The sequence below is a fragment of the Balearica regulorum genome, chromosome 4 (genome assembly GCF_011004875.1).
Source record: "Balearica regulorum gibbericeps isolate bBalReg1 chromosome 4, bBalReg1.pri, whole genome shotgun sequence".
NCBI lineage: Eukaryota > Metazoa > Chordata > Aves > Gruiformes > Gruidae > Balearica > Balearica regulorum.
The window spans coordinates 4302955-4323509 of NC_046187.1; the positions used below are offsets into that span (position 1 = coordinate 4302955).

The window sequence follows — 20555 nt, forward strand, 5'->3', positions numbered from 1 at the left end:
ATCCTTGCCATAGATCACTGATAAGTCAGGATAGCAGATAGAAAGCAGTTTGAATTAATGGAAGTATGGAAACCGTCTGGAGGGGGGCAACGGGGGCTTACTCTTTCTTCTCTGCCTTTGCAGATTGAGTATTGGGTGGATTGGGGTCATAAAAAGTCTGGGCGGGTTTAGCATCCTTGAAAATGCCAGAAAAGGAGTAATTGGATGAGTGGTACAGATTGCAGATGGGGCTCTTTCATCAGTGCCCTCAGTGAATGAAATTCTTCTCCTTCTACGTTCAAATCTAATATAGACTTTTTGATTTCACCGCAGATGGTTTCACCTTTGAGCTAAGCAGCAGCTTGAGTGATAAGGTATGTATAATTGGGGCAATTCATTCAAGTCCCCTTTAAAAGTAATGCATTATGCATGCACAAATTTTAAAAAGGACAATTATAAAGACACATCTTTAAAAAAATGCTTTTGTAGTGAATAAAAAAAAAATATTTCTTCATGTTCCTGTGCAAAGTGGGTGGCTACAAAGCATGTGCATAGATTTCTGGAGATACAATAGAAAGGGGAGGATAATAATAACCTTTTTCTGTCGCCAAAGAGTCTGCACAAAGATTCCATCAGCGTTTTGCACAGTATGATAAAAAAATGCATTAAATCCCCAACATCAATGGAGGTTCAAAGTGAAACAGAATCAAGCAGAATAAGGTACCCGTAAAGAGAAGAAATAGCCAAATGATATTAAGGAAGCCAAGATAACTGCAAAATTAACAACACAATAGCTTATAGAGTCTGCTTCTGCTAACAAAAGACAATCTTTACCAGCTAGCATCTCCATTCAGTCCTGGGAAGAAAAGGTAATTACATTCTGGAATGAACAAAATAGTAAAAGCATGGTTTTTACGATGATAATTTAAAATTTGAAGTTAAGATACTTGAACTCTGACCTCTCCATAAAAAGAGAGACTTCCTGTCTCTGCTGACACCACGATGCTGAATGATGCCAAAGGCAGTCTGAAGTCAAGAATTAGGTCCCTGACTACATTTCTTGATTTATTATCGTCCTCATATCTATGACTCGATGGGTATTCTTGGGGGAGACATTTGCAGGCTGCCTTGACGCAGGCAGAGCCCTTTGGGGCACGGCTGCGCGGAGCACAGAGCGAGCCGTCAGGATACGGTACGTCTGTGCAATGGCACCACCGGCCAGAAAAGGCGTGGGGGGATTTCCTGGAAGGTGGGATCCTTTCTGGAAAGACTCCACTATCCCTTACTGAAAATAAAATTTGGAAGGTTTCTGCAAGTCCTATGGCAGGATATAACCACAGAGTGAATGTCGCCTCTCGGGCCCGGAGGCGGTCTGAAAGCTTTTTGCAGTAGGAAAGTGCATTTGCAGTTTATCGCGAGCTTCTTCCAGAGAGCAGAAGCTGATAGAGCTGGTCACAGGTTTCAGCGTGAAAGCTCGACGCAAACGAATGTGTGCAGATTGCACTGTCAGCTCTTAAGTCACAAAAAGAAATCGGCCTGGGGGGGCAGGCAGTGAAATGGAGGAAACGCAACTCTTTTCGACAGGGCAATCCATTAGCTTGCACAAAGGTCTCCCCAAGGGAGAATCGGGAGCCTCCCATCCAGCAGCTCTGAAACTAAGCAAGAAAAATCCTTTATTAGTAACGAACGGAGACACAGCCCAAAGAGGTCTCCCCCGTGCCAGAAATCCCCTGTATCTAACTCATATCTGACCCCCCCACTGACGAGAGGTCTGTCAATGCGCTTGCTGAGTAGTTAGCACTGACGAGGTTGGTTTCGCCAAGCCACCATCCCACCCGTAAGGGACAATAACCACAGGCTTAAAGCACCCACAAGTTATACGCTGCTCTGTCCACAATGGAGAGGTGGCTTGAGTCTGCTTCTAGCTTAAAATATTAATGAGCCTCTAAAATATAGAGGGGGGATGGATGGAGGAGACTCTTGGGGAAAGGCCTGGGGTAGGAGGAGGATGTTACTGAGTCGGGGAGTTGAAAGGTAGTGATACTAATTATTTTACCAATAAAGTGTTAGAAACATATTTCAGTTTTCTGTTGTACCTTCAAATGTTTTTGGCAATTCTGCAGTGTTTGCATTCATCGTGGACAAAAAGGCAAAACCACCACGCGTTCCTGGGGATTGGCTCATGTGCCAAAAAAAATGAAAGAGGCAGTCTCCTTCATTTATCCTTGTTTTGTGCCTCTGCGCTCATGTTACAACATGATGAATTAATCACGTCTTAATGCTACAGGTTGACTGCATCAAATCGGATGAGTGTAAAATATTTCAGTGCAGTAATTACCATATGTTTCAAAAAGGCTGTTCTGCATATGATATATTACATGTATATAGGACCATAAGAAGAAAAAATAATATTAATACATGATTTTTGAGAAGAAAAACTTACATGAGAAGCAGAGTAATAGTTCTGAACAATAACGAACAGAGAAAATAGGGGACAAAAATAGAGAGAGTCAAAAGTCGGCACTGGGGAGAGTGGGAAGCGAGGGAGGCAGAGGTAACATAGCGGACGCCTTACGGATCTTGACATACGGATGTTGAAAATGGTGCACTGTACGAGGTGTATCTCCCTGAAGAAGGAAGCAGAGTTAACACTCAATAATATCACTGTGGGAACTTGCAGCAGGAATTGGGATGCGTACGATTTCAGCCTTGCACGGACAGAAATAAGTGTAAAGGTGTCCTTGGCCTTCCCGTGAAGGGCCGGGGGCAGCTGGGCCGGGAAGGAAACGCAGCCGCACGCTGAGAGAACGAGGCACGCCACGTAACTCGGGTTTCACGAGTGCAAATCGCACCCATAAAGAGGAATGTGTCTTTTTTTAGAGCATTTGGGTTGTGCTTTGTGGTGTTGGAGAATCAAAATTAAGGCGGCATTTCAAAGAGTCCTTTTGATAAAATGAATGCGTGGGAGCAAAGAGCATGGTAGGATTTTAATTTGCGGCTTAAATAATTTTAAAAATGAAATGCCAAGTATGAAACTACCAAGGCGGGAAAGGTTGTTTGTAGGGTTTTTGTTTGTTTTAGAAAGGATTCCCCCCCCCCCCCCCCAGTTTGGACTACAGATGGGTCTCATGGGATTTGCTTTCAAACATAAGGGAGATATTCAGGCTTTCAGATTTCATTACCACTTTGTGCATTATTGTGCCTTGAGGAGCTATAAATAACACATGGCTAATTTGTGAATATGGCACGTTCCAGGGGATGTGTGTATTTTAATCAGGGCACCTTCTGACATTTGGTAATTGGTTTACAGATTTGTTATATAATTTCATGATTATTAAGTTGCTAAGAGGAAAAAAATCTAAATTTATGTGATCTAAAATCTGCCCTTGTTGGACCCTTACAGCAGCTGTGCTCCTTCTAGGTCTGAGAACAGATTTTAAGTCAACGAGTACCTAAACTGGAATCTTTTTTTTATTTCGTAGAGTTTTAGTAATTTAATTAGTCATTATGTTATTCATGACTTCTTTCTTCTAATTAAACTTTTTATTTGTGTGTATAGCACTAAACTGTTTGCTTTTAAGATGTATGTAAATTTTCTCTGTTAAGAAATCAGTTTTTATGTGGAAGGTGCCTGTTTGTTGTTGGGGGATTTTTGGACCTGTTTATAAGAGCAAGCGTTCAAATTGCAAGCGCCTGTCTTGGATGCTGCGAAAGACACTCGGAAAATTTGTGCAAAGTAGCCATCCACAAAAGCCATTTTATTTCTGGAGGGAATGTAAGTTATTTAAGCATTACATGTATAACGAATTTTTTTTTCTGGTTTGATCCTTTGAATGGAGATGTTTTAGTGCTAAAATGAGCTTTACTCGGTCCTGGCCAGGAGGCAGCAGTACGGTCAGGTGTCTGCATAAGCTAGCTTTCCTTTGTACTCAAGGATATGGATTTAGGGAAGGAAAGACTCATTTTGTATCCTGTCTGTGCATTTCCCATAGCTGTACCTCACACAGAAAAGAGCAAGTCATCCTGAGGGGAGAGGATGAGCTGTAACCATGGCAGCTGCGTGTTGGACCGTTCCCAGTAAGGGCTCGTGGCCACAAACCGGCAGGTCGGAGCCAGCACCTGGAATTTGTCTGCCAGTGCCTGTCATCTCACCTGGCAGTCGCTCACATCTCATTGCAGATATCTCACTGAATTGTAGCCACTCGGGGATATCAACGCTCATTTTCGTTATATCTACGTGCTGGCGTTCATATTTATGCATTAACATCATATGCCACTGGCATACCTGCGTTCGCTCTCTGAGAGCATTTGCAAATAGGCGTTCAATGAGTACCTTTCCTTCCTTCAGCATTCCAAATCAGATTTATTTTCAAAAGCACTTCTGAGGATGTCTTTTGTGTAATCCTCCTCTCCTGCAGCTGGAGCATCCAGTCCCTGGAAATGGGCTGGGTAGTGATTTTGAGGCTCCGTATGAGAACGGCTTGCCTAAAATAATAGGCATTTGATGTGGATTAGTAAGGAATATGATCTCCCATTTTTTTGTATTATCAAATCAAAAGCACAGACAAACTGAAAAATTATCGTGTTTTAAATTTTAGTTATTAAGTATGCATTTTCTCTTTTGCACAAAATAAGACATACCTGTCTGGATTTCCAAAATTCTCTTACTTCTCTGGCTATACTTATTGCCACATAATATTTAGGGTAGCTCCTAATTAACTAATGTTTCAGCTATAGATTGCTATATTGTAGTTGTTCATTTATATTATAAGCTCACTGGATAAGGGCAATATGTGAAAAACAGCGGGTTCAGATGTGAACATCTGCTAGTTAGCAGCTAGAAGCAGGCAAGCAGTTCACAGCAAGAAGTTCATGCCATTAATTTCTTTTTTTATCATTAGTAATACATACCCACACGCAGACTATGATTTTCAGTATGCTTTTTTGCTAATCTGAATTGGTTTAGAAATATTTCTGGTTAGCCCGTGAACGGCCTGGAACCAGAATTCTGAGTACTTCTATGCTTACGTTACATTTTGCAAGTTACGCCACACTTAACCGATGCAATGCTAGCATTTTGAGACTGATGCTGAGTAAAACAAAGCTACAGTAAGAGCTCATAAACCCCTTGTGATTTCTTCTTCCTAGTTTTACTCTGCTTTTGTTGCAGCGAGTATCCCATCGGCAACAGCCGCATCACCGGGTAGGAAGGTGCGATTTGTCTGCCCAGCCAAACGTCCCTGCGTGTGCCTGTCCCAGCTGCTCACAGGCAGCACGAGCTGCCCCGTCACCTCACGTGGGGCTGCCGAGGAGCCCTGCTGCGCCCCGAGCCAGCATTGCTGACTGCCACGAAAGGCTGCAGATGGGGCTCTTGCTGTCCCATTACCCGATGATCGTAGCCACCTGTGGCAGATTTTGACAGTAAAAAATGTTAGCATCTGTCACTGCAGCATGAATTGAGGCAGCTTGAGCTGTACAAGGCTGGCTCTGAGCAGGCAAGCTACCAAAAGTCTTGCCTTTCCTTTCCAGAGCTTCACCTGCGCTCGCATGCTGAAGACCTGCAGAGGCTCCAGTTGCTGCGGAGCTCGTATTTGCCTTCTGCGCCTTGCCGCTGACATTTTACGATGTTTTACATCAGTGTTTCCCTCTGCCGCTGAGCCAGGAGGAGTGATGGGGGTGCCCGAAATACTCGCGTTTGCTGCAGGGACGAGGACAGGCAAGGGGCACGCTTGGGAACAAGAACGACGCCCCAGGGAGCAGTGTGAGCGACTGCTGTGGCACCGTGCACCGTTGCCCCAGAACAGTCACAATTGCTTTTGTGTGGCAAGATGCGAGTCCTTGACTGTGGCTGGAGCCTGTGGCTTGGGAACAGACGGGAAAGGGATGTTTCCGCAGGGTCTGATGGAGTAATAGCTCCTGGCTCTGTGTCAGCTTCTCCTGGTGAATATTGGAGAAAGCATCGGCCCTGCTTCCCAGTGGAAATCACTGCCCAGCACTTCCCCAGCCCCTACTCCTCTGGACTCGTGTGGTGTGGCCCTGCCAGCAGCCCTGGTAGTGCCTTCTGTCAGGGCTCTTTTTTTTTTTTTCTTCTCTTTCTATGTCTCTGTGCATCACAAGGGTGCTTAAACAAATTACTTTTGAGGGTTATATTCTTCCTTACGTGAATTGCTTCACTGTAGTGTATCATAGACAACTCATTTAAGAAGCCATAATAATTTCTTATTTGTAGGAAGCAGCATGTCCTCCTTTCGTAAGCCGTGCTATTTATTAGCTCGAGTCTCATACAGACTTCTTTCGATGAAACTCCAGGTGACGTGATCGAGAAGGGTTGTGTACATGAGGATAATTTCAGGTAGGACGGATGCGTACACGTACTTATATGCACGCTTATGCTGAGATGGAAATCCACTGATTTCAGTGGAATTATTCAACGACAGAGCGCGTAATTTGTCACCGTTACCTCTGAAAGACTCGTCTCCCACGTGGCTGTACAGCCTGTTGTAATAGCTGCCTCGTCCGATGGCTGGTAGGCAGATTGCGCGTGAGGCCATCGGCTCTCGTGGTCCTGGCGCGCGTTGGCGCGCGGTCCTTGCTCCCGGAGGGTGCGTTTCTCCTATGGCAGGCAGCGCGGTTATTTACCCAGGCTCCGCGTGACGCGGTGTTCTCGCCTCAGGGGGGTTCTCATTTGGAAGATGCTTTGTTTGCGGTGCAGACAGGCTTTTTTGATCGTGTTGCGATATAGGAGCTTCGTTCCTGCTCGCAGTGTTGCGGGTTTTTTTGTTTTAAAATGAGTCCAAAGAAATTTTGTTCATAAATCAGTCTGGGTTTTTCTTGAGAAAAAGGTAGCGTTTACTTGTCAAAGCAAATATTGATAATATTGCTTTGCAAATAGATTTTTCTCAATTTCTGGGATCTTTGAGGCTGTCCAGGCAATCGCTGATGGGTTATATTGTGCTGACTTCACCTGTGCAATACTATAACTTGAAATATTGCAGTTTTTTAGTGTACATGGCAATAAAATAGAGACTTTCCCATAAACTAGATTAAGGAATATCTTTGATGCTTTCACTCAAAAAATACCTCTTCCATAAGGTGAGCATTAACAAGACAGTAGTGTCACATTTTCATGACAAGGTTCCCAACTGAACAGATCATTAGAGAGAAAAGGATCAAAGCCATTTCCACGCGTTACATTTCAGGTAGACATGAGCGTGTCACTGGCAAAAAAGCTCCAGTATCAGACTTCACATGAGGGGAAGCTCACTCCTCCTGTCTTTCTCTCCTTTGCAATTTTCTTTCAGTGAGTCACAAAATTCTTGAATTTTAGGAGAGTTATCTTGTAATCCGCCTGCAAGGGTTGATATAAATCTGGTAAGAGACTTAGACATCAGAAAAGATGTTGGCTCTCCTTTATTACTAGTTGGCAAGACCCGAATACCATGTTAAAGAATTAAGTGTTTAATTCTTACTGGCTTTCCAGGTCTCCTTGGTCTGGAATTTTCTTTTTTTTTTTTTTTTTTTTTTTTTTTAAAGTAAGGAAGAATTACTCATCTAACAAAAGCCTGAATAAATTCATTAAGGATAGAAAAACTGTTTCTAGCCAGTGCAGTAAACTGGAAATTTTCTGAAATTAGTTTGCAAAATGTTCTTAATGACACTGTAGTCCTAAGCACAAAATTCTCATCAATTTAAATGGAAAAATTAGCCAATTTAGTGGGTAAACCACTCTTCTCTCCCCTGTATCTACTGGTAGGACATTCAGTGCTTTCTTCCAGGGACATGGAATATATAACCTAGAGCCCAAAGGCATAGGGACCTGTTAGATCCTGATCATGGCGTATTCTGCAGGCAAGAAGAGCCCTCACACTACTTTATAAAGTTTGTTGAATTTGTTGGATTATCGTTAATCACGTTCAACTTTAAGTGCGGTTCAGCTCCTTTGTATATCTCAAAGAAAGCGAGCAAGAGCCGCGCTGAAGTTAAACATTATACAATAGGATTGTAAGACATGTAACCAAAGTGCTTCTCAAACTTTTTACAGATACTCCAACGCATTTGAAGTGTTTGACAGAAAAGAATAGGCAAGGGCAACAATGATTGATCCGTGTTTTTAAGAAAAAAATTGAAGCCATATTTCCACCAAGGGGTTCAGACGGACGTTGATATATTTATCGTGAAAGAACCCACGAGCGCCAGCCTTTGCATCACTAAAAATGTAGCCTGCTGCAAGAATTTACAGCTGTAACGTAAGATTCATAGCCACTCTCTTTATTTATTGGAAAAATCTCTTGCAGCTGAGTAAAGACATAAATATAAAATTAAATCACAAAACCTACTTTGAACTAGTGCTAAGGATACTCCTTAAACTTATGGGGCCAGGACAACATAAAACTAATGTTGAAACACAATTGAGATGAACAGTTTTTATTTACTCATCTATTATGCCAACCATCGCTTTACAGCTAATATGTAAAATCACAGATTATTTGAGAGTATTCGCTACATAAACATAACAGGAGGACTCAAGGACAGCACGTTAGACAAAGGTACATCCATGAATTTCTATTGTTATGATTTATAGTTTTCATGTCCCTGTAACATTATTTTTATAGTTTATTTTACTAGTGCACAGTGCAAGAGAACTTTATATGCTCTCGAAAAATAGCTTCATAAACAACAACAGTCTGTCACGTGAGTTCTTTGAGTGCATAGATACCTATATTAGGTTAATATTATTTGTCCTTTTAGGTCACTACAGACATTTTAAGTGTCTGGGATACTTTAATATTCCCGTGACCTGCTATGGACTGATGTTGGACTTTCTACTCTCTCTGTCTTCCCACTTTTTCTGCTAGGACATCTCATAGTGATCTGAAGTGTGAAACTAGGGAATGAAAATATCTTTTGGAGGTAATCTGAATTTTTCTGGAGCATGATATCCCCTGTAGCTGGAGGGAGACCAGTACTAAACAGATGATGGATGGACACAGTTGTTAGGGGAAGAAAAAAAAAAAAGAGAGAGAGAAACAAGCCTCAATGTGTGGCCAAGAGCCCACTTGGTGGCTTTGAGACAAATCATAGAATGGTTTGGGTCAGAAAGGACCTTTAAAGGTCACCTAGTCCAACCCCCCTGCAATGAGCAGGGACATCTTCAACTCAATCAGGTTGCTCAGAGTCTCGTCCAACCTGACCTTGGATGTTTCCAGGGATGGAGCATCTACCACCTCTCTGGGCAACCTGTGCCAGTGGTTCACTACTGTCATCATAAAAAATGTCTTCCTTACATCTAGTCTGAATCTACCCTCTTTTAGTTAAAACCATTGCCCCTTGTCCTGTTGCTACAGGCCCTGCTAAGAAGTCTGTCCCCATCTTTCTTATAAATTCCTTTTAGGTACTGCAAGGCTGCTAGAAGGTCTCTCTGGAGCTTTCTCTTCTCCAGGCTGAACAACCCCAACTCTCTCAGCCTGTCCTCACAGGAGAGGTGCTCCAGCCCTCTGATCACCTTCGTGGCCTCCTCTGGTCTTGTTCCAACAGGTCCATGTCTTTCCTGTACTGAGGACCCCAGAGCTGGTAACAGGTGGGGTCTCACCAGAGAAGAGGGGCAGAACCACCTCCCTTGACGTGCCGGCCACGAGACAGGGACATGGCCATGTCTCAGTAGGAGGAAAATGGAAGAGAAGAGTGGCAGGGCAAGAAAAACTATGGCTGGCAGTGGAGGGGCTCCCATGGCTGCTCTCCCAGCCTCGGGCTGAAAAGCGAGCGAGAGCGGAGCAGCTTTCTCACTCTAGCAGCCAGGAGAAAGGGGACAAGAGACAAACCATCCCCAAGAGCAACTGGTGTTAATGTGTTATTTTGGATAATGACTATCCACGGTTCCTACATAGTGATTTTTCATCTCTAGATCTTATAGCTCTTTATCTTAATTTTGCAGGTTGCAAAACTGATTAATTACACTAGCAGCATTAGTATAATTAGTGCTGATTATTCTCTGAGCTTTCTCTTCTTTAATCATCCCGCTTCTGAACCCGTTAATTGGAACTAAATCCCTATTTATCAAATAGTGTGGGTTTTAGCATCTGAAGACAGTGGATTTTTCTTAAGTCTTTCCACCTTGAACTCAGGCATTGTTATAAAAGCTTTGAGAATATTTCTGTGGGATTATACTGATTATAACCATATCAGGATTTGCCCCCCCCCCCCCTTTTTTTTTTTTAATATCATTTGACCTCTTGGAGATCTGAACATTTTGGAAGGGGAGGGCAGGGGAAGCAGCAGCACTACCCGTGCAGTTCGAAGTAACTGGTTTAGTCTATCCAGGATACGTAACAGTTACCACACAAGATGAAGAGGAACTGTCCAATTTAAAAATTACAAGGACAAGGGAAAGACCTTTGCTCTCATCTTCTAGACTTCATGTCAAGACCTTCAGACCACCAGTATTTACTTCCTCAGGAGCAAATTGATAGAAATTATCAAAATAGGGACATTGGTCCGCTTTCTGTGCCTGCAGGACGAGCATAGGAGGTGCCTTGGTTTTCTTTTTCCTCTCCGCAGCAAGTTGGCTCGGGTAGCTGTGAAGCCCAAAGATGTATGGTTTGCCCCACGCTCTGCCCCCCCCCCCCCCGGCTCAGTACCGAGGAGCAGCTGCTGACTGCTCATAGCAGTAAGGTTTCTAGCTTGCTCTTAGTTGAGCTTGGTTATATTCTGGTCATTTATCAAATGTTTTGATGTTATAGCTAGTGCTTTATTTAAAAATCTAGGAAAAAAAGAAGAAGAATGTACTGGAGACTCTCATAAATTACCTACCATATTTACACTGTTACTCAGTAACAGAATTTATGTTAAAGGATCAGGGAGAGTGCTTTGTTGGCCAACCCAGAGAAGTTTTAATTGTCTCTAATCAAGAGTTGTCAGGATAAAAGAAAATATGTGAATATTCTCAAAACCTAAATGATACAAAATCTGAAGAAATAAGGACTGTAGAATACTTGTTCACTATGTGCTCTTTGTATTATCAAAGCCCGGTTATGATGATATATTGTACAGTGACAGGAAAAAAATTGCAAAACTTCTGGCTGTGGTAGAGTGATATGAGAAAGGGAAGCCAGCAACACTTACTTGCTTCATCTCAAATCTTTCAGTAGGTCTGGAGCTGATAGTTCTTATCCTTCATTAACAGCTTTCTGTCGGGGCTTTTGCTTCTCCCCTACCTCCCTCTCCCCCTCAAACTCCTGTAAAAATACTTACTAATGATGATGAATAGGGTTTTTTACTATTTTCAGTTTCCCCTATGTGAAAATCTTTCTCTGGCATACATATATAAATGTCTGCTGAGCTCTCTGACTTACTGTTGATTGCTTTCATTAAGGGTATCCTATTACTCATTTCCTTCTAACCGTTCCATAATATTTGTGTTAAAATCTTTTCTATTTCAAGTTGCTATAAAAATTCAAGGCTATAAGGGACAGATACTCAGGCATTATATTGACCCAACAGCCAGGTTGGCGCAGTCGGGTGCTGCCAGCTCAGACACAACAGTCCTGGTGAAGGGAGCAATGGACCAAACCTGGAATCACTGGTGCACAAACAGGAGAAGGCCAAACCATGGATCTGCTCCCAGCACCGAAACCTGGGAAACAGGTAAAATACTCCTTCCTGTTATTTGTTGGGTTTGGGTGGGGTGGGTTTTTTCCATTGTTGTTGTTGAGGTTTTTATGTCAAATTTTAGTACCAAGATTGAGCAGCATTTTAATATTTTTCTCCTACCGGTGTTGTCATCTTCGCTCCTTTGATAGGTTCATAGCAACAGGGAGTTTCCTTTCAGCTTCCCCCCCACCTCAGTCTGATCATCGTTCTCCAGCGACTGGGAAAGTCACTGTAATTCTCTGTAATTCATGAGCTCCAGGCATTTTGCCCATTAAGATCTTTTTTTTTCTTCATCGTTTTGGTAGCTGCAGCAACTCTTCTCAAAGTGAAAAGAAACACAAGGGGAAAAAGTCACGTCTTGATCCTCTCCTGACTCCCTGCTTAGGCAAGCAGCTTGCTGCAGATCTTCTTTAATGGTTCGTCATACTTAATTGTAACAGGAACCATTTGGGGCTGTGCCAAAAACATTTCTGTAGCTGTAACCTACAGTGTCTCCACAAACTTCTGCAAATGGTATGGCTGTGCAACACCTTCTGTTCAGACCAGTATGTAGAGGGATGATCCAGTCCCTTTACACTCAGTTCTTTGCCAGTATCCCAGTTTTGAAGTATTTCCCTGTACACAGTCCTCTGAATCACCCGCTGCCCTTATGTTGTTCAGCTGTGCATCTGAAATGTATTTGGACTTTGTTTAATCTTGATGGTTAAGTTATTCTCATGATTCTATCGCTAAAGATGTGCTTAATCTTTCCTCTGTGTGAAAAAAGATCCTTTTTATATGGTGACTCATCTCCTCGGTTTAGCATTACCATATGCTGTTGATTGGTTATTTATATTGCATTAATAGAAAATGTTGAAGTTTGGTTTCAGTGACATTATAGAGTGGGGGGTGGTGCATTAATCGTAATATATGATGTTTAACTGCACTCATTGGAGATTTAGCATGTATGAATTTTTATTAGAGGAGAAATACTGGCCTGGTGAACAAGTATATAGCAAGAAGGAAAAAATGATCTCTAGACTCACAGCATTAAAGGGAAAGAGTATGCGGCTTTCCCTCATCTCAAGTAGCATTCCACCATTTGCCTTCAACCGTTTACTTGTTTGTACTCCACTTGCCATCAACCCAAGTTCTCTGCTTCATTCCTTCCTTCTTTAAGTAGGCACAGGAAACACACGGTCCTCGTTCAGATTCAGCTCTTTTCTTCTTCAGGTATAGTTTCTCTTCTCCAGAGAAACTTCATCTATAGTTTTCTGTTTCTATAATTTGGGGACTTCTTTTTATGTGGAAGAAGAAAGCCCAATTTTTTCAGGTGCTCGTTTTCCAATCACGATCTTGTGTTCTTTTCTTTCTAATTTTCCATGAGTCCAAATATTCATTCTTTGGTGTCACTGCAAAGAAAAAAAAAAATTAAGCAGCTTCTGCTGAGGTTACTCAGTAATTCTTCCCCATTGTGATCTTGATTATGAAGTTTGTGTTCAGTTTTCAGGCTAATGATTTCTCATCAGGTCACAGCAAAGAAAACAATGAGATGGGAGAAGAAACAGGACGTGGTACAAATGTATCTTTTTTTTTTTTCTCCTGACCTTCCAAATCTAAGATGCTGCTGTATTTTAAAGGACAAGGCATGAGCCAGGGAGGGACTTAAAATGACATCATATAGTCTGTTAGCCTTTTATGTCATTTTTCTAATATTTCTAACCTTTCCAGTTGCAGTAAATTTACCAGGGTTTTACTGTTGGTTTTTTTTATTTATTTATTAAATCTTACGTAAAAACGTATTACCTTTTTTAGTTCTATTTGTTCTTACTACAAATACCATTTCATGGTTGCCTGCTTTACTAATTCCCATAGTTGCTGACTTGCAAAACATAGGCAACACCCTCCCATCTTCTGTGCGTAGGGTCTTTAAAACACCGCGGTCCCTATAGATGGATTAAAATGTTGGAGCATGTCAGACCTTTATTAAAGACACAAATATATAATTTGTGGTAGTGTATTTTTTTCGCAGTTGCTGATACTTTCTAGTTTAAGTTTTTAAAGGGCTTTTGGCTACAGCAGCAGGGAATGCTTGGCAGGATCTGGTTCATAGACTGCGGGTTACTGACAATGGGGCAGGTACTTGTTATTGTCCAATGTAGAATGAGACCCAACATTGAGGAAATATAGAAGTAAGAGTATTTTTTCACCTTGCCCAGGATTAGTATTCACACTGTGGCAATCTACAGTCCCTTTCATATTTTAAACCAAAAGTCGTGATACTGAACCTCTGTTACACCCCATATTACCTCTACTGAAGGAGAGTTGGCCCAGCTCCTAACGTCTTGTCTTGCTTTAGGCAGCTGAGCAACCGAAGAACTCTGTACAAGTAGAAGATTATCCAGTCTTGTATAATTTGTTTAAATCACACACGTATTGGACTGTCTTCGTGACTGTCTAGGTGTGCATTCAACCTGTCTCTTCGCCGAATTTAAACAGTAGGGCACCGATGCGGCTAGGCACTATCATTACCCTTGGATTGATCTCCGATGGGTCATGGCACGTAAGTGGGACCAAATTAAAAGGGAAACGGGGTGTTCTTCAGTATTACTTGTGAAGCGGAAGCCCAGGTGGAGTAAAGAGAGTGATCTTAATCTATCAGCCTAGGATGAAGGCAAAAATAAAAAAACCTATTGATTTTTTTTTTAACATCGTTAGGATCAGTGATGTATCACTTAATTATGAGAAATGACCCATCCTGCTCCCTTCCAATCCTGTCACTTTTGTAATGAGTTTTTATTAGATAACCTATTTTCTGTAAATCAGATCTGCAATATTATAGCCCAGACTTTCTCAACAGACATCAAACCATCTTCTCGGTAAGAATACTTGTTAAATTATTTATTTCTATTTGAAAAAAAGCACTTCACAGTTGAGTGAAGATTGTAAGGGAAGTGGTATTTAAAATAGAATTAAGGATATAAAAATATTATTTGTAATCCTTGGTTAAGTTTTCTTCCTTTTCATACAAACCATACATCTTAAATCTATGCTTAAGTCTCATTTAGGACTTAATGCCAAAGTCCATTGCTGAGGTAGCAAAGACATACCTTGTAACCTTGAGGGAATGCCAAGCAAGCAAGCAAACTTCAGATTCTGGAAGTCTTTAGTTAATTAATTATGTGAAAGAATGTGATGTTCTGGTTTGTGCCGTACCGGTGCACACAAGTGCAATGCAGTATCAATTATTTAAATACTTGTCGCAGGGCAGAAGGTTCAGGAATTTCCTCCTGAAACATTCCAAATTTCTTATATTAACACCCCAAAGCTTTCACTTTTGAACTTTAACCCCTGCTGTCTCTTCTGCACAGTCGGTTCTCACTGACCATAGAAACAACTCTACCTTGAAGGCAAGTATCACCAACAACCTTTGCACAATTTTAACCTCAGTTTCACAGCTGCTTAAAAAGTTTAGCAAAGTTTCTTATGGAATGTGAGAGCTGATTTCCCATGAAAATGACAAAAGTTATTATTTTTATTGGATTTAATTCTATCTCTGAGGATTTCATTGAAAAGCAATTCTTTTTTTCTGCTTGTGTTTTCATCAACAAAATTTCATCACTTCATATTAAATATAGATGTATTTTTAGAGAATAAACCCTTTTAGATGACAGCCTTAAACAGTAAAGAAGAAAAGGCTGATTAACTGGTCCGTGCTATTCAGACAGTTCCAGAGACCTTACGCCTTTTTCTTACTCAAAGCCCCATGGATAAGGAACTAATCTTTCTCCGTATTGCCAAGTGTGGAGATGCACAGATGGACAGTAGGTCCTCGAGAAGTTTCACTGTACAAAAATTTTTCCGCTTGCAGTCTTTTTAGCCAAATATAACCAGGCAAAGGTGATGGGGTTTAGCTGCCTGTGATAAATAATCTCTGAATTCCTTTGCATCTATCACGATTTTACAGGTTATCTGAAGTTGATTAGTTTTTCTCGCTTATATGGTGGGGGGGGGGGAGTTTGAATATTTAATACCTTTGGCTATTTTATATGTGGTCAAATATTTTTTTTTTTCTTGGCTAAAAAGAAAAAACCCCTTCATTTTCCAGTCCTTTTTGGATAACCATCAGAACTGTGTGAACTGTTCTGCTCAAAATAACAGCATTAACAATAGTAGAGGAGAGGACAGCTTCTGAAAGAATGACATCAGATGGATTTATTTTCAGCCTAGAGCTTTTTAAATCATTTTTCCTGTTCTCCAAATAATGCCAACATTATATATAAAAACAATTACAAAGCACGCCATGTTTTATCAAAGGTACATCAGCTTTTTATTATTTTAATGCACAGTTTAATGAGAGAACACTAAAATAGGATCAGTCGCATTAATTTTTAAAGCTGTATTCCTTACATTGTCAGTTCTTGAAGAAAAGTGAAAGCTAATCTTTCACCTATACACTAGATCGCTTCTTATGGTCAGTTCAGGTATAAGTGGCAAAAGGTTTGTTTTTGGGTTTTTTCTTCTGAATTGCATGGATAAGTAGATATCAGTTTCAATCAACTATTCATTACATACTGATTACAAGGAATATTTGGAATTTTGTAAAAATCTGCTGCATTCTCTCAGTGCCTTATAACTTGGTATTTATTTAAAATCTTTTTATTATCTTTGCAAAGAGACTAATACAAACGATGAATTTCACTTTTATTCATATCGGTATGGCATCAAAATCTCCTTCCCCCAAGCTATTAAAAGTATGTTTATTTTTTAACAAAGTAGAGAAACCAAAACACTCTGAGCAACGTGCAGAGTTTTCTTTGTACCTCTGCCCTGGGCTCGGATCTTTTGCTCTGTCTTAATGTTTTATGGTGTTAAAATAATTTCATTATCTGATGGGATTCCTGTACTGAAGGATAATAATTAAGCTGGATATTTCAATCCAAGTACTGGAAGGCTAAAGAATAAAATAAGAAATAGAAATGAGGATGCAATTACTGAGCAAGTGTGCACATCCTGGGCAATGTTTGTTAATGATTCCAGTAGCGGGAATTCGAGGGCCCGTAGTGGCAAAAAATAAAGCATGCCACTGAAATTTAAATCTATATTTGCACATCATGGTAACTCTTATTCCAGGCTTCTCTAGGATTCTGGCATGTCTTAAATGTTTTATTGAACTGAGACCGTAGCTGTGACATAGGGAATTGCTGCTGCTGAATTGTCATGTTAGCTATATTGAAAAGATAGAATATTCTCGGAGTAGGTGAGCTAAGATAGTAAAAACTTTTTAAATAAACAAACTAAAACATTTTGTATAACAAACAGTTTTGTGCAATTCAAAAGGCCCAGCCTCTTTTTCCTCACTCCTAAGAAGTATGTATGGAGCTAGAAACTAATTACAGCTGACCAGCAAATTCCCAACGTGAGAGAAACTCTTGTTCCGGCGTATTTGGGCCCTGTGTCTCTGACCTTACTCATCAGGTTAGTGTAGGAGTATCATGTAACAGGGTTTTTTCCTCCTTCTTCCCTCTCTTCTCTGACTTTAGCAGCAGTGGAGTAACTCGCTTTAAACTGTGCCTAAGTGTATTTGATCCTGAGGATCACTCTCACCTGAGAGCCAAAGAGTTTGAGGCATGAATGAAGCAATGAGTAAACAACTGTGCAGGAGAACAATCTGTCATGATTTTAAAAGAAAACAGGTTTGCTGAATGTGATCTTTACAAAACGGACATGGTGGATCAAATTAAGGGGAAGTAATCTCCAGCTACAAAGGACAGTGCAGGCACAAGGGGTGGCCTCTGCACATGGTTGAGGGAGAGGTCAAAGACCACTGATCTGAAGAGCCAAGGTGAGCAAGCAAAGCGGGCAGAATGTCACATCAGCAGATTCGAAAGGTCAAACTAATACATAACTTCAATTCATGTCTTCTGATGTTGCAAATAACATAACCATGGATATTCATGGTATGGATTTGCGTGCAGCTCTTGAGAGAAATGGAGGCTTAACAGCTTGCTCTGCCTCTTCAGAAGGTTAGTCCCCAAGGACTTTTCTGGGTGGCTCTAAGCTAATATCTAAGGACTGGACTGTTATTCACTGCAATCTAATAGGAGAAGAATAACAAAAGAATGGCATCTCCTACCTCCGTGTTATTAGTATCCACCGATCCACATAACAAATGAGGATGGCCTTCTCCTTGGCACTGTATATATCTGGATCAACAAGATGGGGTCCATCTCAGACTGTGCTTTAACATGAGAAAAAAGCAGTGGAGGCAACAAAATGAGAAACACAAGCACCTTGTCTTAGAGCATACTCATCATCTAACAATCTTAAAATATTTTCATGTGAATGCGTTACCTGAAGTTTACTGGAAATTATTCTTCTTGGCTACTCTGATCTGCAGGACCGTGGTGTGATTTCTAGCTCCTAGGCTGGGGGGAGTGCTGGATGTGGGACCCGTGACACTTGCGGGATGTGTGGGCAGGCTCTCACTGATGGGGACCAGGACCCCATAGACAGAGGTGTACCTCTACCCCACAAGTTGGATGCAGATGTGCCCAGCTGTGAACCACAGCAGAAAATCATGAGGATTGATAAAGCTGATAACTAAAGATGAGGTGCCAGCCAGCACTTAGCTGTCGGAAAGGCTAGGGTAAATACAAAGACTGAGAAGCACCAGACTAAAAAAAAAAAAAAAAAAAACAAACAAAAAAACCCAAACCAATTTCTGTTTCCTTTTTTATAATCCTCTGCTGTTTTCCTGGTTGGTTTCAAGGAAGGTTGCTCCTTCCTTGCCCCATCTCCTGACTGGCACGAAAGCAGCTCTTGTGATGTTTTCAGAGACCATCTGGAGCCCTTTTTTCTTTTTTTTTTTTTTTTCACATGGACCTATAGTATTTTAAGCTTCTGTTTTTTCTGGCTGCTCCTGTGAGCTCCCAGAGTAGGGTGTGGAGCTGAACGAGGACAGAGCTTCAGAAACCGCTGTGTAGAGGCTGCAGGGGTTTCCAGGCAGCTTCTGTGAGGCCAACAGGCAGGATGAGGTCTTGTCCACACATGCTCTTCTACCAGCTCTACCACCGGGAATTTTCCTGAAAAGAAAAGGGATGATATACTGCAAATATATTTCTTCACTTGAAAGGAAGGGTGTAACGCAGCTGCTTTGCAGTTCTGTAGTTTTGGCTAGTGCTATGTGGTTTTATATCCCATCCTAACATGTTAAAAAATGTTTGGATGTGCAAAGAAAGCAAGAAATATATAGGCTTTGAATAGGAGTTGTTAAAATTAGAAACTTTAAATAACCATAGTTGCTACTACTTCACAGAAATGTATAACATTTTTTCAATGTTTTTCTTATTACTGTTAGAAATTTTCTGTTTGTTTTTCTTTCTTTTTTCTCTCTTTATTTTTGCACGCCACAAAGCAGTAAGTGCTCGCTCTCCTTCCCTCCTTCCCTCCTTTTCTTATGGGATAGAAGAGAAAACCTAGAAAAGAAATACGAAAAGCAAAAAAGGCTTTGAACATCATGCATTCAATTAAACCCAGTAGAACAAAAAAAAAGGAAAAAAAAAAAAACCTGAAAAGTTGTCAATTCTGAGCTCTCAAACAATCTTCCTTCTTGAATTACAAGACATACATAGACTTACTGTCTCTTCTTTTAGCAAAGCTGAAACTTATGAGAATGTGTTTGGAACCATTATGTCTGAGGGAAATCTACAGTTTTCAAAGCCCTCATCTCTCAGGGGGTTGTGCCTAAACCTAATACACGTTTTGTTGTTATTTGCGCAAGAGGACTAGAGAAATTTTAGCTTATAAGCTTGATGATTTGGATGCTGATCTTTTTATTCAAACAGTAGAAATTGCTTCAAGTCTCTGGACCTGACAGAATTGAGTAATGTTTTTTACACATAAATAGGGAAAAGCTGTTTTTTAACATTTCCATTTTCTTGTCCATAAGGCATGTAAAATCAACACATCTGTAGAAATGCAAATAACTTACATGTGAGGACAAGCTGAAATTTAGCCTTCTCAGGCAGATTATATTTATTCATCAGCATTCACATATTGTCTCAACACATGTAGGCACTTCTATTTTTGAAAAGCCTCATTTATCACTTGTTGAATGTTTGAAGTTGAACTGCTTTATCTCAAAAAAAGTGTTCCTTAGATTGACAGATTCTTATGTTAACTAAAAAAAAAACCCAAACACCCCAAACCAAAAAAAAACCCCTCCACCCACCCACTTCTCTGCAGCTGCTATGCAAGGAGCCACGCGTTTTCTGCATAAAAACTTTAAACGTACAATTAAAATGTAGCTTAGGGACTTAGATTCACTTCTAATTCTGCTTTTTTAACTCTCCATGGGCCTTCCACTGCCTTTATATTTTATCTCATATTACAAATGGCATTTAGGGTAGACAATGAAATCAAGATTTAATTTTAATACCTGATTAATCGTGGTCAAACTTGCAATATGTCCCTGCCAGAATGGTTAAGGCTCTGCTGTAGGGGCTGGCCCAGATGAGTTTTATTTTATTCCCTTTCTAATCAGCGACTTGATTGCCACGGTTCAGTCATTGCCATAGTCTGGCTCCAGAGTATAGTTATATCCCGATACCCTGAAATGATCCTTTTTGGGAAACAGCGGCCACATTCGGGGGTTTTTTGCAGCAAAGGGAGTTTCTCCTGCTCTTCATCCTGCATCCCCTCCTGCTGATTCTTTGGGGCAGAGGGTCGATGTGTCCAGCACCATCTGTCTGGAAACAGGCTAGAACCTGCGGAGCGGGACGTTTCAGATATTCAGCAGTATATGTGTGTCATTAGATATTAAAGTTGCATATGATGCATGTTGGAAATTAATATTGAAGGTTTTGTGTTTAGGAAAAAATATATAGTCATTCAATATACACATTTCATTTTCTGTTGGCTTTATAATTAGCTGTTTTGTTCCTGAGAAT

At 40.8% G+C, this 20555-nt stretch overlaps 1 long non-coding RNA gene across 1 annotated transcript; it reads left to right on the forward strand.

The window, feature by feature from the left end:
* Positions 1 to 310: 310 nt before the first annotated feature.
* On the forward strand, positions 311 to 11568 carry LOC142601527 (uncharacterized). The gene is made up of 3 exons (XR_012835044.1): positions 311 to 353; positions 3607 to 3754; positions 11480 to 11568. It is a non-coding gene; the product is annotated as an uncharacterized LOC142601527 (long non-coding RNA).
* The last annotated feature ends 8987 nt before the right edge of the window (positions 11569 to 20555 follow it).